This window comes from Epinephelus lanceolatus, chromosome 17 (genome assembly GCF_041903045.1).
Source record: "Epinephelus lanceolatus isolate andai-2023 chromosome 17, ASM4190304v1, whole genome shotgun sequence".
Classification (NCBI taxonomy): Eukaryota; Metazoa; Chordata; class Actinopteri; order Perciformes; family Serranidae; genus Epinephelus; species Epinephelus lanceolatus.
In genome coordinates this window covers 40,251,804-40,269,503 of record NC_135750.1, presented here as the reverse complement: position 1 = coordinate 40,269,503, position 17,700 = coordinate 40,251,804, and the positions used below count along the sequence as shown (strand labels likewise).

General features: G+C 42.4%; 1 pseudogene; it reads right to left on the bottom strand.

Moving 5' to 3' along the window:
* Positions 1–7,468: 7,468 nt before the first annotated feature.
* Positions 7,469–9,116, bottom strand: LOC144467488 (uncharacterized; annotated as a pseudogene).
* Between the last annotated feature and the right edge of the window lie 8,584 nt (positions 9,117–17,700).

The window sequence follows — 17,700 nt, the reverse complement described above, 5'->3', positions numbered from 1 at the left end:
GAATAAAAACTTATTCACAAAAGAGAACTCCAAGTCTCCTTTATGTTGCCATACAATAGTGTAATATTGTGTTTATATGTGTTCCTGAAATATAATAGAATACATCTGACAATATGACAATCTAATCATTACGTTCATTTAATAGTTAAATAGTTACAATTAACCATACTGATGTAAGAGTAAGTATGACATTTGTTGTGTCCATTGTTTTCAGCTGTTTTGAATGACCTGATAGTAATCTGCATGTTGCAACTGTAAATTAAAGTGCTCACCTTATTTAATCTTTGTTAAAAATTAATCCAACTAAAATTCATGTGTTTGCTGATTTTCTGCAATTTTTGTAGGTTTAACTTGTTGAGGTCAATGTTATTCCAAACAAAACATGATTGTTTTTCAAATCATTGTTGAAATAATTGTATTATTATTTATTTTTTTATATATATGTATATATATACTAGTTATGCTAGTGGGTGTCTTTTTCCTAACTTGTCAACTAGTGAAGTTCAAGAACTGCCACTAGTCGACTAGTAAGACCCAAATTGGCCACTAGTAACACTAGTTGGTGTCTTTTCGACTTCACTAGTCAACTAGTTACACATGTCCTCTTACTAGTTAACATGTTAGGTCCAAAAAGATTGACTAGTTGACTAGTGACACTCTTTCCGTGGCTCACTAGTTAACTAGTGGATGCTATTTGTTGTCACTAGTCAGATTCTGCACTGAACATGTAAAGACTTTGACCAAATCTGTTGGAAGTTTTTCTTACATGTAAGCCTATTCCTTGAACTAGTAACAATTTGCTCAGCACTAGTGGGCAACTGTGCACAGCAAGTGAGACATTTCTTTTACATGAGACTTTTTGTCGCACTAGTTGACATCTTCACCACACAAGTAGATATCCTCATTGAAATTTTATCACCGTACTAGTTGTACTAGTAGGATGAACATGATGACTAGTAAGCACCTTTGTTGAACTAGTAATATGAACATGCCAACTAGTGTGAAGATGTCAACTAGTGCGACAAAAAGTCCAACATGTTCAAAAAATGTCTCACTTGCTGTGCGCAGTTGTTCACTAGTACTGAGCAAGGCTTTACTAGTTCAAGGAAAGGCATCACATCTAAGAAGAATGTCCAACATGTTTGGTCAAAGCCTTTACATGTTCTGTGCAGAATCTGACTAGTGACAACAAATAGCATCCACTAGTTAACTAGTGAGCCACGGAAAGAGTGTCACTAGTTAACTAGTGAATCTTTTTGGACCTAACTTGTTAACTGGTAAGAGGACATGTGTAACTAGTTGACTAGTGAAGTCGAAAAGACACAAACTAGTGTTACTAGTGGCCAATTTGGGTCTTACTAGTCGACTAGTGGCAGGTTTTGAACCTCACTAGTCGACTAGTAAGGTCAAATTGTCTTCTACTTGTGTAACTAGAAAACGTTTTGGATTCTACTAGTCACCTAGTGAGCACTTTTAGCATCACTAGTTTGCTAGTAGAGTCTAACGAGACCTCAGCTAGTTGACTAGTCACAGTTTTGCCTTGACAAGTTAACATGTAAGATGAAGCATGCTGCCACTAGTTAACTAGTTGCATTCCTCAGGTCAACATGTTAACTAGTTAAAAGAAGTGGGTGGAGTAACGACAAAATCCTGTGTCCTGATTCGTAGGTATCTTTTATTTTGAACTGGAGAGCAAATAGGAAGCCTCAATTTATGTTTTTACCCACCTCCTCATTAGCATTTGGTGTCACTAGTGTGACTAGTGCACATTTTGGCTTCCACTAGTACAACTAGTAACGTGTTTTGCCTCACTAGTTAACTAGAAAAGTCAAAATAGACTTCAACTAGTAAGCATGTCAGCGTCACTAGTTCAACTAGTAAACATTTTAGATCTCACTAGTTAACTAGTGAGCTCAATAAGGTGTTACTAGTACAACTAGTGAGTATTTCAGCTTCCACTAGTTCAACTAGTAAACATTTTAAGCCCCACTAGTTAACTAGTAAGGTCAATGAGACTTTTTCTAGTTTAACTAGTAAGGTGTAAATCCTTACTAGTCACACTAGTGATGATTTTGGCTCTTACATGTGTAACTAGTGTAAAAAACTTGAGGTTACTAGCAAACTAGTGAGGCGAATAGCTGCTACTAGTTAACAAGTCAGAGCTTTTGCAGCTCACTAGTTCACTTGTAAGACTTTAAGCATTACTAGTTCAGCCCAGTGGGCCACTAGTCTGTCAAAAAGCTGACTAGTTTGGATTCTGGTGCCACTAGTATGGCTCTGTGGCTTCACTAGTCAGGCTTAAGTTGTTACTAGTTTGACAAAAGTGTCACTAGTTGCTGAAAAAGAGTGACTAGCAAGACTCTTTGTTCAACTAGTTGGACAAAATGTCTAACTAGTGTGACCAGATGTCCAACTAGTGCTGACAATGATCGAACTAGTGAACGATACTGACACCTGATATCAAGGATATGGAATAAATGCTCAAACGGCTTGCCATATCAAGTGTCTCTTTTTACCATGCGACTTCACGTTAACGCAAATGAGAAAACAAAGTTGGAGACAACAGCTGCTATGGCTGACGATACATCATGCACTGCGACAGTGAGCAGCATTTCACACGGACTACTTCCCTTTTTTACTTAAAAATAAAACACGAGTCTGTGCTGTTAACTTTACCGTAGGCTAGACGAAAAAATCACTCCAAAAACAAATATGATCCCACTTTACATTTTGCTGAAACAACGTTACGAGCCGTCTAAACTGATGTATGTCACAGAGCAGACCAAGCTGGAGGGGAGGCACACCGTCAATTTCTCAAACACATGCAAACTGCTTCCCAAAACCGAATACAGCTTTATGTTAACACGAACATTAGCTAGTTTAGCCAACTCCCCTCACCAACACAGGCAAATGCTGATATAATATGAAGTAATTAACTTAGCTGGTGGATTTGTTTGGTCACCAGTTAAAACAAAACTATCTCTCCACATCATGTTGCTAAGTTAATTACCTTTTGCGGACAAGGTCAAGTTGGACACGCGCATTTTAAGCTAACGTTAGGTAGGTTATTCACTCAGTCACGTTAGCTGTCTTGAATTTGGTGTTAAGATACAAAACACGCTCAAATACGGGGGCCAACAACACAATGTTCTCCTAAAACACCATTTCTGTTGAAATGCCAACATAAAATTGGGTTAATATGTGAAAATAAGAAACTTACCGCAGTCATTCGACGGGGAGAAAAGTGGCGTCCAGAAAAATCATCCACAGTTTGAAGGAGGCAGAGGTGGGCGGGGCTTTCCAGAGTCAAATTAACACAACGTCTTTTAACTCCGGAAATTTTCACCAACTTTGACACTGCATATTTAACACTGCGAAATTTACTGTGTATAATTTCCTTTTGACTGGAAACCTAGAAAATATTACCAGAGATGATGTACATGATCTGGAGTTTTCTTCATTGATCAAGATGGTATGTTGCATGCCAAATAATTATATCCTCAAATGTTATTGTACACATTAATGATGCAAAGGAAAAATCCTATTGACTTTGTGGAACTCATTAACTTCCATTACTCTTTATTTTTTAGGGACTGTTCATAATCCATTTTAAAGACCTCAATGGAAGAGACAGCTCTGAGATCCAGAGGTGTACAGTGGGGAAATGAAGAGGGCTCAATCTCCTGTGGTTTAATAATAATACAATTTTATTTGTATTATACTTTTCAAGGAACTCAGAGACACTTCATGGCACTACCAGGTCCATAATGAAATAATAACGATAAAATAAAATATGAAAACAACAACTAAAAGAATAATAGTGGGAAAACTGTAGAGGAAAAGGCTAAAGGATATTGATATTCATCAACAGCATATAGTTTAGATACTCTCTTTAAGATGTAATTTTCATGTGGTGAAACTTGGTCTCAAATTTTATTCTTAATTTCCTCAGGCTGAAGAAACCTCAGACTTGCCATCTTACACTAAACAAATTCTCAACTGCAGCTATACGGGACCTATTAACGAGGAGAAGAAAGACAAAATAATAAGGTTTATATTCTATTTTGATAAACTGTTTTACTTTATATAAAAATTCTATTTGATATATTTACTTTATTTATTTTATACTTAAAAGACATTGTCAAAAATTCCACAATATTAAATGGCTATATAATGTATTAGAAAATCAGAATCTTATTTATGCTCACCTGTCCTACATCCTTTACTGTCCCTCTATACCTAAAATGACATTACACCATTGAAATAATTACATAATTTTCAGAATTTACTTGACTACTAATAAATGGGGGAACCCTGTACATGACAGTTTTTCTTTTGTATCCATATGAAGAGCAATTGTGCTGCACCAAGTTGCAAGACGAACAGTCATGCTGAGGCAGCTTTGTGAGGGACTGAAACTTTACAGCCTAATAGGTGACATGGAAAGGAACAGAGCAGTTTGCCGTGACCTCTTTGTAGCTGGTGATAATGAAAGAGTAAGTTACCATGATCTCTTGAATAAAAGGCATGTTGGTGCCCCTGTGGTTCTAAGTATAGCAGGCTTGATTAAAATCATCTTATATTTTAGATCGATAAAATTAGGCTAATGCACATGAAATTCTTGATTAAAGTCATCAATATTTTTCTTCTTCATGAATGTGTTTTTCAGGTGGACTCGTACTACACTGTGTCACACTTGGCCCCAACACTGAGTAAAAGTGGTACACTGAAGAATGCAAGAGAGGCACAGATCCTAATTAACTTCCAGGATTTCCTGCAGGAGCTCGAAGGCAAGTGTTTACACCATAAGAAGAAACTGGGAGATAAATGTCTGAGACTTATACAATCATTTGTGTGAAGAATATACAGCATGAGACAGACAATTCTTAGAATGCACTCTTACACTCTCATTTACTTTTTTATTGTTGTGCCACCTTCCACCTAAATTTTGTATAGCTACACCTGGGGGTTCCCAGACCCTACTTTGGTTAAACCAGTGCTTCTCAATTTGCCTACTACATCCAGCATCATTTTTACTGCCACTGTGCCATTACAGTATTTGGTCTGCTGCTGCCACTAATACTACTATTATTAACCTTACATTACTACTGTCAACCACTTCAAAATTGTTGAAGCTTCAAATGATAAAGCCAGTTAAATAAATGAATCTTTAATACTGTAGCGTGCACATAACTTACTTAATAAAACTCTTAACACCCACTGGATTGCTGTTGAGAAAATGTATCCTTTCCCAGTTTGTAATGGTAACTGTAAACAGGATCTTGTAATTTTGCAGACCCAAAATAGATGCTGCAAAGTAATATCATGTCTGTCTGGTTTTGTTCAGTTGTATTCAGCTATTTTGACATTGTCTCATTTTGAATGTCCTCAGATGAAACTGCAGGGGATGAGAATGCACTCACTGTCCCGGACATGATGCAGTGGTTGACAGGACAGTCACACAGACATCTACTTCTCTCAGAGAGAGAGAGACTTTTACTGTCACTGTCCACTTTGACCACACGTGTGGAATGGATGCCAAACCACACAATTTGTTATCCAGTTGTTAGCGCATGCACACAGACAATCACATTTCCCACTGCACATTGTCTTGATTACTGTGATTTCCAGGCAAATATGGAAACAGCTATCAAATGTGGTCTGAATCTGAAGTATCAGGTTACCTTTTTTGTTCAGTGTTAAAACTGAAGAGTATGTCTACATGCTCATGTCTTTTTGATTTTAATGTGCAATGTAATGTGTTTTTCCAAACGTCTAAGAATTGTGCTTGATATATCTAGTTATTAACTTCCGCAACAACTTTGCAGAGCTACAAAGATGTTTAATGCAGTTTAGTTTGTCATTTCAAAGGCACTTACAGTTGATACACATTTGGCTTTCAGTTGTTACACTCTCTTCCTGTGATATGGCTTACGTTCTACAAAAACTACATGCTTTTGGAGTAGGAACATAGTCTTTGCACAAGATCAAGTGTCTGAATATAAAGCTCCCAATGACTCAATGTCGATGTCATGGGATTTATTAATCCCTGAAGGACAGCAAGGTTCAGATCTGACAGGGGGCAAGCAATCTCTGAATCTACCACTCCATCATCTGGGTCAGCATCAACACATTGATCCCTGAAAAGATCCTCCATTGGCTGAAAGACAGTAAGGTTACAGCAAGTTAGACCAATACTGCTCAGAGAGACAAACCTAGGCCAGTAGCTCCACCTTAGGGTTTGTTTGCTCTTGGAGGTGTTGTGGTCTTGGTTTGTGTTAGGTTTGTTTTGGGTTTTTTTCTGTCTCTCTCCTTCCCCTCCCCATTCTGTTTTACTCTCCCTGCAGTGTGTGTGTGTGTGTGTGTGGCAGGAGGCGTGGCTGGTTTTCCTCTCTTTCCCTGAGATTCGGCAGATGTGGCACACCTGGCTGCAATCTCCACTAATCAACCCTCCACATAAGCCTGATCGTGACTCCACTCCTGTGCCAGATAATTCCGTCCTGTTCGGTAGTGTCACACAGCTCTTGTAGTTTATTCTCCAGTGTTTTTTGAAGAGTTTTGCTGTCAGAAACTTCTCAGCTCCTTCTTGGTGTTTCTCTTGTGTTTTTTCAGTGTGTGTGCCTTGCTGCCTGCGTCAGCCACCAGTGCCTCTGCTCATCAGCGCTTTTTTCCTGTGTGAAGCTGGATATTTTGCAAGCTCGGACGCCTTCCCAGCTCCCAATCCGGCCTGTCTCCTGTCGCCACCACCTGTGCCTTTTGCCTACCTTTTTCATTAAATACCATTAAACTTCATACCTGTGTTTGTCTCTGCCTCAGTTGGTCCAGAACTCAAACCCATCCGCAACAGGGGGAGCAGACACCCATTGCTGATGAAATAATGGAAATTCAAATGTTAACCTGCTGCAACAGTCAACTTTGGCTCAAATTGAAGCCATAGGAAATCAAAAAGAGTAAGTATTCCCCATCATAAAGTGCTAGAAATAATAATTTCTTACAGGTTCTTGGGGATAATATTTTAAAGACATATGGCTGCAAGCTCCAGAATCCTATTTTCCTATCTTTCCCTTTGAAATAATTACTGCCAAAGTTTGTACTTTTTGTAACTATTTATGCAGTTTTATTAGCTTAATGTTTGACTTCACATAATTTGGCCAGCAGGAGGTTTCACTCCTCTAACAGAGTAAACTGTTGGTTGTGCTCATTATCAACTTGTGATGACCTGAGATTTAGGTTAATAAGAAATAATAATGGAAAAGGTAGCAGAACCCATGTCGAGTTAAGCAACTGGCCTCTAACATCTGGATGACCTTACACCATAATTTTCAGATACATGTCTGATGTTGACAAGATTTTACTGCATCAAAGGGCTACTGGTGAAGATTTTAGATTAAACTTGCTTGAGACAGAACTTTAAAGAGAGTACAGTGCTTTGCAAATGAATTCAAGTGTACCTCAACATCTGGCTCAGTCACAGGTGTTTGGAGCATCCCAGCTCTGGGAAGAGGTTTCCTTCAGTTCTGACAGGATGATTGTTCCAGCTACCCAGAAAGCACTTCAGGTCAGACTTAAGGTGTGGGAGAAACACATAAGAGGTGCATCTCATCTGACAGGTCAATCAGTCGCTCTTCTTCCATTGTATGTAGCATATCATAGTATTTGCAGGTGACCGCTGATCACACGTCATGCCACAGCCTCTCTATTCTGAGGAGAATTTAAAACATATATATAATTAACACTTGCTGCACAAGCATTGCCTACAACAATTCAAGGACAGTACACATGCCGGGTTCTGCACTGATATTAGTGGCTTTTACCTTTGATTGTGGACACTTTTTCCAGTAATGAAGCTACTGCTCCTGTTCCTCGCACAAAGAACATGCATTGGGCAATGTCCACATTTTCCACCCCCTGGTCACCACGTACTCTAAAAGAATGTAAGCAGTCATCATTCAACATGCTGGGGTAGGGCCCAGGGATTAGCCAATAGTGAAGCCCGTTAGAGGGCGCAACCCCTACAATTTAAAGGAAAGAACAATGGCTTTTTGCTTAGGAAGTTTCCCAATTCAGTGAGTTGATGCGTAAATAACTCATTGTCAGCCATGTTCAAATTCTGTAAAAGCTGATGAAAGGAGCTTCCTAACTTAACTCCTTTAGTAGAGAATACACTGTCCCTTCCTTTACATCATCATCTAATTATTTTATATTATTAAACAATGTTAACATTTCATTCCATTCTTGAATTATATGTCTGCACTTGGAGTTTGTCTCTGCATTTGTCACCCCAGGGAAAAGTGATTCAGAAGGAATATTATTTTGACTATTCGCAGTCAATGACTTATTAGCAGTACTTTAAATTAGATGTACTTCCTACCTTGAGGGTCATCTGGACACCATCCAAGAGGAAGGAGGATGCAGTTGAAGCTTTGTTGTTTGCAGCAGCATCAAGATACAGGATCTATGCAAAAAGGAATGGGGGGGACAGAATTCTTTATAATAAGGTCTCATCACTGTAACACATATGTTTTTAGTTTCTTTTGTCAAGACAGAACATTGACATACCTTTCTTGAGAAACCATAAATCCCACAAAATATCACAACATTAAATCTGAGAGAAGAAAGCACATACATTTGACATGAAAAATTAGTGGATATCAGAAAAAATACATCAATTGTCAGATTGATTTAATATTTTTTTATTGTGGAAAATCACATTACATTTGTTTTTATTGTGGGTACATATTCTATGTGTTTAGTGAAAGCAAAAAGATTTACAGTGAGAGAGGGAGTGAAAGGGCACAAGAGAGAAACACTCACTGAATTAATTTATGGTTGGTGTCTATATGAACCAAAGACAGTGGTGCAGGAACACAGTAGGTTCTGCGAGCGACAAATCCAACCTGAATCATCCTGGCCAAAAATCCAGCTCCATCCACCCGTTTCATTGTAGCCTTCACCCTATGCCACGGCACACGGCAGCCTCTGGCTAACAGCTCACCTTTCACCAGTCTATACCCAGCATAGGGCATTCTTGATTTTATGGACCTCACAGCATGATCAAGTTCATCATCAGACATTTTGGAATAGCATCCACGAACAGAAAGGCCATGTTCTTTCATCCGCCTATTAAGTGTTCTTGTCATGGACACTGCTGAAGCTTCCTGCTCCCCTTAATCCCTGCCCACCTGCAGCTTCTCCTGCTCACACCCCTCTGCTCAGTCTCCAGTGAGGATCTGCCAGCTTTTTCCCACCACTACACCAACCACGCCCACTGACACTCCTCAGCCTGCTCATTCTGCCACACCTGTGGCTTGTTAGCTCATTTACCTGTCAGCATTTATACCAGTCAGTTGGCCTTTGTTGTTTGCCAGATCGTAGTTTGTGCTCCAGCCTGCTTTTGTATCTTTGCCTTTTTGGATCCTCTTTGACCTGTGCCTGTTTTTGACCTTTTGCCTTTGCCGGATGTCTCTGTGCCTTTACCTGATTATTTGTATTTTTGATTCAACCTCTGGAATGGTTTGTACTCTGCTCTGCCTGAGAGTTTAAGTAAAGTGACCGTTTTGCCTTACTCCTGTGATTCTGCGTTTGAGTCTTCTGGTGTGTGACAGTACGATCTGGCCCGGAATGGATTCAGCAGAATTTCAACACCTCTGCTCACTTGTGGACAAGCAAGGCACCGCTCTCCACACCCATCAGAAGGAGTGTAGATCAACTGGCTAATCAGCTTCAGCAGCTTCAGGCTGCAGCACCTTCCAGTCAGGCAGCTTCGCCACCGCCTGTCCCTCTGGTGCCGCAACCAAGCTGTGAGCCACATCTGCCTCCTCCCAGTCACTACAGTGGTGAGCCCGGCCTTTGCCGTTCATTTCTGTCACAATGTTCTCTGGTGTTTGAACTGCAACCTTCCACCTTTCCATCTGATCACTCAAGAGTTGCTTACATCATCACTTTCTTGGATGGGAGAGCGAGGGAATGGGGAACTTCTGTGTGGGAGGCTAATTCACCTGTCTGTGCATCCCTGGAGAGTTTCACCCAAGAAATGAAGAAGGTGTTCGACAGATCCATCAGTGGAAAGAGAAGCAGCACGGGTCCTGTTACAGGCACATCAAGGGAGGAGGTCAGTCTCTGATTATGCCATTGATTTTCGCACCTTAGCTGCCAAATGTTCTTGGAATGTGGACACTCAGTATGATGCTTTTTTGAACGGACTTTGTGAAAGTATTAAGGATGAGCTAGCTACTCATGAATTACCTGCCACATTAGACGCACTCATTGACCTAGCCATTCGAGTTGACACCAGATTAACACAGAGGCAGAAGGCGAGGCTAGCCAGGCGTCCTCAGTTTTCTCCCCACAGAGCACCAGCAGCTGCAGAGCTATCTCCAAGCCCCTCGGATCCTGAGCCCATGCAGGCCCATTTGTCTCGTGAGGAACGACAGTGGCGCATCATCTCACGCTCCTGCCTGTACTGTGGTCAGCCTGGACACTATGTCGCTTCCTGCCCGTTAAAAGACAACGCTCACCAGTAGGTCGGGACTTACTGGTGAGCAACCTACCCTTCTCCGAATCTTCCGCCAAATGTGCTCTACTAACTGCCACCGTACAGTGGAGAGATCAGCGACTGGAGGTTGCTGTGCTGCTGGACTCTGGTGCTGACGAAAATATGATTGACACAGCACTGGTCAGGTAACTAGGGATCCACACCCAAGAGCTACCCAAAGTGAAGCAAGCCAACGCTCTCAACGGCCAACCTCTTGCTAAAGTAAGGTATTACACTGAACCTGTCACACTATTTATTTCTGGCAACCACTGTGATCTCTTTGCATCTGATAGACACTCCTCAGGTTCCTATTGTTTTGGGCTACCACTGGTTTGTCAAACATAATCCCCAGATTGACTGGGCTACTAACACCATTTTGGGGTGGAGCACCCTCTGCTTGTCGCAATGTCTTTTGTCAGCCTTGTCACCAGGTGGCGTTATGGAGTCTCAGGAGGAGTTTCCGGACCTGTCTGCAGTGCCAGCTGAATATCTGGACCTAAAACCTGTGTTCGCGTATCACTTAGTGTGCATTCATGAGGGTGACGAGTGGAAGACAGCCTTCAACACTCCTAGCAGGCATTATGAGTACCTGGTTATGTCTTTTGGTTTGACGAACACCCCTGCTGTCTTCCAGGCCCTTGTCAATGATGTGTTGCGAGACATGGTGAACAAGTTTGTCTATATACATCTGGATGATATTCTGATTTTTTTCAAAGTCTCTACAGGAGCATGTGCAGCATGTGAGGCAGGTTCTGCGATGCCTACTGGAGAATCAACTGTATGTGAAGGCCGAGAAGTGTGAATTTCACCAGGACACTGTGTCTTTCTTGGGATTTGTTGTGTCTGCTGGCAAGTTAGAAATGGGCTCTGCCAAAGTCAAGGCAGTGGTGGAGTGGCCCCAACCCACCACCCAGAAGGAACTTCAAAGATTCCTGGGGTTTGCAAACTTCTATAGGAGGTTCATACGCAATTACAGTTCCGTTGCTGCTCCACTAACTGCGCTCACCTCTCCCAAGGTTCCCTTTTTCTGGTCTGCTGAGGAGGAGGAGGCTTTTGGTAACCTTAAGAGAGCCTTCACTTCTGCTCCCATTCTCATCACACCTGATCCTCATCTCCAGTTCGTGGTTGAGGTGGATGCCTCAGATGTGGGAGTGGGGTCCATCTTGTCACAGCGCTCCCCCAAAGATAGTGAGATTCATCCTTGTGCTTTTTTTCTCTCACCGTCTGTCTCCCACAGAGAGAAATTATGATATTGCCAATCGTGAGTTGCTGGCAGTAAAGATGGCGTTGGAGGAATGGAGGCACTGGTTGGAGGGGGCGGAGAAGCCGTTCTTGGTTTGGACAGATCATAAAAACCTAGAATACATCAAGACAGCCAAGCGTCTCAACTCCAGGCAAGCCAGGTGGGCACTATTCTTCTCACGTTTCAACTTCACCCTCTCATACCGTCCAGGTTCCAGGAATGTGAAGCCTGATGCCTTGTCACGCTGCTTTGTCAAGGAGGGGGAGTGCTCCGAACCTGACATCCTGCCCAGTCAGTGTCTCGTTGCTACTGCCCGGTTTTCTGTTGAGCAAGAAGTTTTGGAAGCCCTCCGCCATCATCCGTCTCCAGGTAAAGAACGTAGGGGGAAGTTATTTGTCCCTGTCTCTGTACAGCCTCAGGTTCTCCAGTCGGCTCATGCGTCCAGACTCACCTGCCATCCAGGGGTCCAGCGCACCTTGGTCAATCTCTGCCAGAGGTTTTGGTGGCCCCGCATGCAGAAGGATGTGGTGGAATATGTGGCTGCCTGGAACAACTGTGCCAAGGTCAAGACGTCCAACCGTCCTCCAGCTGGACTTCTTCAAACCTTCCTCTTCGTCCCTGGTCACATATAGCCTTGGACTTCATCACCGGCCTCCCAGACTCAGAAGGTAACACAGTGATCCTTACCATTGTGGATCGTTTCTCTAAGTCTGTGCATTACATCCCACTGCTCAAGCTGCCCACGGCAAAAGAAACTGCTCAGCTTCTTGTGCAACATGTTTTCAGATTACACCTGCCTACTAGAGGGTGACATGGGAGTGCATTTTCAGTCCCATCCATCCCACTGCCACAAAAATAATTCCATCCCGTCCCAAAAAAAGGAAAAAAAAAAAAAATCCCATCCTGTCCCAATCCCATAAGAATGACTCCCGTCCCATTCCGCTCCCATGTTGTGTTTCAGTTACAGTAACAAAAATAAAAATAAAAATAAAAAATAAATATATATATATATATATATATATATATATATATATATATATATATATATATATATATATATATATATATACAGTACAGGCCAAAAGTTTGGACACACCTTCTCATTCAATGCGTTTTCTTTATTTTCATGACTATTTACATTGTAGGTTCTCACTGAAGGCATCAAAACTATGAATGAACACATGTGGAGTTATGTACTTAACAAAAAAAGGTGAAATAACTGAAAACATGTTTTATATTCTAGTTTCTTCAAAATAGCCACCCTTTGCTCTGATTACTGCTTTGCACACTCTTGGCATTCTCTCCATGAGCTTCAAGAGGTAGTCACCTGAAATGGTTTTCCAACAGTCTTGAAGGAGTTCCCAGAGGTGTTTAGCACTTGTTGGCCCCTTTGCCTTCACTCTGCGGTCCAGCTCACCCCAAACCATCTCGATTGGGTTCAGGTCCGGTGACTGTGGAGGCCAGGTCATCTGCCGCAGCACTCCATCACTCTCCTTCTTGGTCAAATAGCCCTTACACAGCCTGGAGGTGTGTTTGGGGTCATTGTCCTGTTGAAAAATAAATGATCGTCCAACTAAACGCAAACCGGATGGGATGGCATGTCGCTGCAGGATGCTGTGGTAGCCATGCTGGTTCAGTGTGCCTTCAATTTTGAATAAATCCCTAACAGTGTCACCAGCAAAACACCCCCACACCATCACACCTCCTCCTCCATGCTTCACAGTGGGAACCAGGCATGTGGAATCCATCCGTTCACCTTTTCTGCGTCTCACAAAGACACGGCGGTTGGAACCAAAGATCTCAAATTTGGACTCATCAGACCAAAGCACAGATTTCCACTGGTCTAATGTCCATTCCTTGTGTTTCTTGGCCCAAACAAATCTCTTCTGCTTGTTGCCTCTCCTTAGCAGTGGTTTCCTAGCAGCTATTTGACCATGAAGGCCTGATTCACGCAGTCTCCTCTTAACAGTTGTTCTAGAGATGGGTCTGCTGCTAGAACTCTGTGTGGCATTCATCTGGTCTCTGATCTGAGCTGCTGTTGACTTGCGATTTCTGAGGCTGGTGACTCGGATGAACTTATCCTCAGAAGCAGAGGTGACTCTTGGTCTTCCTTTCCTGGGTCGGTCCTCATGTGTGCCAGTTTTGTTGTAGCGCTTGATGGTTTTTGCGACTCCACTTGGGGACACATTTAAAGTTTTTGCAATTTTCCGGACTGACTGACCTTCATTTCTTAAAGTAATGATGGCCACTCGTTTTTCTTTAGTTAGCTGATTGGTTCTTGCCATAATATGAATTTTAACAGTTGTCCAATAGGGCTGTCGGCTGTGTATTAACCTGACTTCTGCACAACACAACTGATGGTCCCAACCCCATTGATAAAGCAAGAAATTCCACTAATTAACCCTGATAAGGCACACCTGTGAAGTGGAAACCATTTCAGGTGACTACCTCTTGAAGCTCATCGAGAGAATGCCAAGAGTGTGCAAAGCAGTAATCAGAGCAAAGGGTGGCTATTTTGAAGAAACTAGAATATAAAACATGTTTTCAGTTATTTCACCTTTTTTTGTTAAGTACATAACTCCACATGTGTTCATTCATAGTTTTGATGCCTTCAGTGAGAATCTACAATGTAAATAGTCATGAAAATAAAGAAAACGCATTGAATGAGAAGGTGTGTCCAAACTTTTGGCCTGTACTGTATATATATATATATATATATATATATATATATAGTACATGGATCACACAATGCCTACCTTAGTTGGATATAAACCCAAATATGACATCTAATGTTGTGTTTTGATGTTTACTGCCTAATTGTTTTAACATTCACTCCACCTTGATGCTGTTCAGAATGACAAACACATTTGATTTCTGATGTGGTCAGACAACACGTCATAAGAACCAGTTCTGAGAGAGAAAATTGTAGTTAAAGTATTGCAGTAGAAGTAGTGTTTGGTTCCTCTGACTGATATTATTATATATGGTATCATTAGATCATTAATACTGAAGCATCAGTGTTAGAGCAGCATGTTACTGTTGTAGCAGGTGTGCAGTTAAGTTGGTCGTATTCGCTCTTTTTGTTGAGATGGTTTTAGAACAAACCCGCACACCGGCTTGTCCAAATTACTGGGCTGCCCTCTGTCATTTGGTTTAAATCCAAAACACTCCCACACAGGGGCCATGGTGTTTGGTTTAGGAACAAGTTCCATGTCTTTCTCTTATGCTCAACTCTCTGTTTTCTTCTCCACCTCGTCTCCCCCTCATGAAGATCGCACTGTGTGTGTGTGTAGCCCATAGCCCTGCCTCCCCCACAGAGACAAAGACACTCGATGACAAGAGCTTTCCCTCCGTTCATTACGCTAATGAACCAACTCACCTGGCTGCAAGATGATGCATGGAAGTGAACACTCTTGTCGTCCAGTCTCTTTGGTGGAGAGAGATGAGGAAAACAAACACGCATGAATATGGCAATTAATCCCTTTTAATTTACCGTGCAAGTAACCGACTTATCGCATATCGCGACAGGCCTAATTATGATTCCCAGTCCCGCCTGCTCCCATTGATTTTTTTTCCCATCCCATCCCAATCATGTGAAGAATAGTGAAAGTGATTCCCATCCCGTAGGAATCCCACGGGAATCATGTGACCCGTGGGACTCCCGAAAAATGTCAGCCTCTACTGCCTACCTCTGTGGTATCAGATAGGGGGCCTCAATTCACCTCGTTTTTGTGGAAGGCCTTCTGTACCCTCATAGATGCATCAGTTGAACTGTCGTCAGGCATCCATCCTCAGACCAACGGTCAGACAGAGAAGGCCAATCAGCACCTGGAGACCGCCCTCCGCTGCATGGTCAGCCAAAATCCGTCCTCCTGGAGTCAGGCCCTTCCATGGGTTGAGTATGCACACAACTCGTTGCCTGTCACCTCTACGGGGCTCTCCCCATTTCAGGTCTGTTTTGGGTATCAACCCCCACTGTTCCCCTCACAAGAGGAGGAGGTTTTTGTGCCCTCTGCCCAGGACTTCGTCCACAGATGTCACTGGATCTGGCGACGAGCCCGTTACCAACTCCTTTGGCCCTCAGCCCGTCAAAGGGAACAGGCAGACCACCATTGCTCTGCTGCTCCCCGTTACCGGATAGGACAAAGGGTCTGGTTGTCGTCCAGGGACCTGCCCCTCCAGACTGTCTCCAGAAAGATGAAACCCAGATTCGTTGGGCCATTTCCTGTCTCAAAAGTTATTAATCCTTCTGCTGTCCGTTTACAGTTGCCCCAGGCCCTTCATAGAGAATCCATCCTACCTTTCACGTCTCCTTTGTCAAGCTAGTTCGCACCAGCACACTCGTCCCACCCACCAACCCTCCTCCTCCTCCTCCTCCCCGGCTCATTGACAGTGAGGAGGTGCACACGGTCAACAAGATCCTCAAGTCCGGGCACCGGGGTAGGGGCATTCAGTATTTGGTGGACTGGGAGGGCTATGGCCCGGAAGAGAGGTCTTGGGTTTCTGTCAGGGACATTTTTTACCCCTGTGGCTTGTTAGCTCATTTACTTGTCAGCATTTATAACAGTCAGTTGGCCTTTGTTGTTTGCCAGATCGTAGTTTGTGCTCCAGCCTGCTTTTGTATCTTTGCCTTTTTGGGTCGTTTTTGACCTTTTGCCTTTGCCGAATGTCTCTGTGCCTTTGCCTGGTAATTCATTTTTGGTTCAACCTCTGGAATGGTTTGTACTCTGCTCTGCCTGAGACTTTAAGTAAAGTGACTGTTTTGCCTTACTCCTGTCTCTGACCTGTGATTCTGCGTTTGAGTCTTCTGGTGTGTGACAGTTCTTCTTGAAACACCATACAACTTAGCTAAATGTTCTAAAGGAAGTGAAGTGGAAAGGAGACTTTTAAGATCATCTGCATGAATTTCCAGGCGTGGCCGTCCCAGCTCTCCCACCGTGGCAGTTACAATATCTGACACATTAACTGATACTTCTGAAACAGGTTGAATGGGCAAACTAAGGATGTTGATCAACTCCTGTAGACTGTGACTGAGTGCTGGTGGGATGTTTAAGTGATCTGCTACCACTGTTGCCGAGGAAAGCTCTTGTTGAGTACCATCCAGGAGGTACTCCATATCAAGTGTCTCATTTCTGAGGATCAAGCTGAATCTTGCTTGAATCCTCTGCAACAGTTCGTTTCGTACTTGCTCCTGCAAGCACAGACATTGCCAGATGTCAGAAGTACATAATGTCTATAGAACTTAACACATTTCATTACATTATCCGAAAACACTATCTATCACAGACTGCACGATCACTGATACGGGCCACGACCCTACATCCTATGTGATTAATAATAATGGTCCATGTGTTTAAGTAGAAAATAAAAACATCAATTGTCCCATTAACTTCATGTTTTTACAATGTTGTTGAGTCAGAAGATAGCTAAAAATTGATACTACATACATTACTGTAATATTAGCTGGATCATAACATGTTATAATAGATAGGTAGATAATTACCTGGGACTGCATTGTAGCTCTGTTTAGGTCCTGCTCAGATCCCACAGTGTTACATTGGTCAACAGAGAGAAGATGACAGTTAAGGTATTGACAAGGCAGCTCCACCAGTGTCCCCTGATTCACAGGGCAAATTATTGTGAATTAGTGAAACAAATGATATCATCACACTAGCGTGTGTACCCATAGACGCTGCATTGGCCGTTTCAGCCCGTCGCTTCGATACGACAGCGTTGCCGCCATATTGGACCAGGCAGACAGCCCTGTAAACAAACACTAGTAGCCTAAAGGAGTAAAAGAACTATAATGTTTATACATCTCAACTAATGTCAATTACTCATTCAGTGCTTTACCTTGCCGTTAGACAGCTTTTTCTGTCACGAAAGCAAAGTTAAATCCTTTTTTCCCCAGCATCAGCTTCCC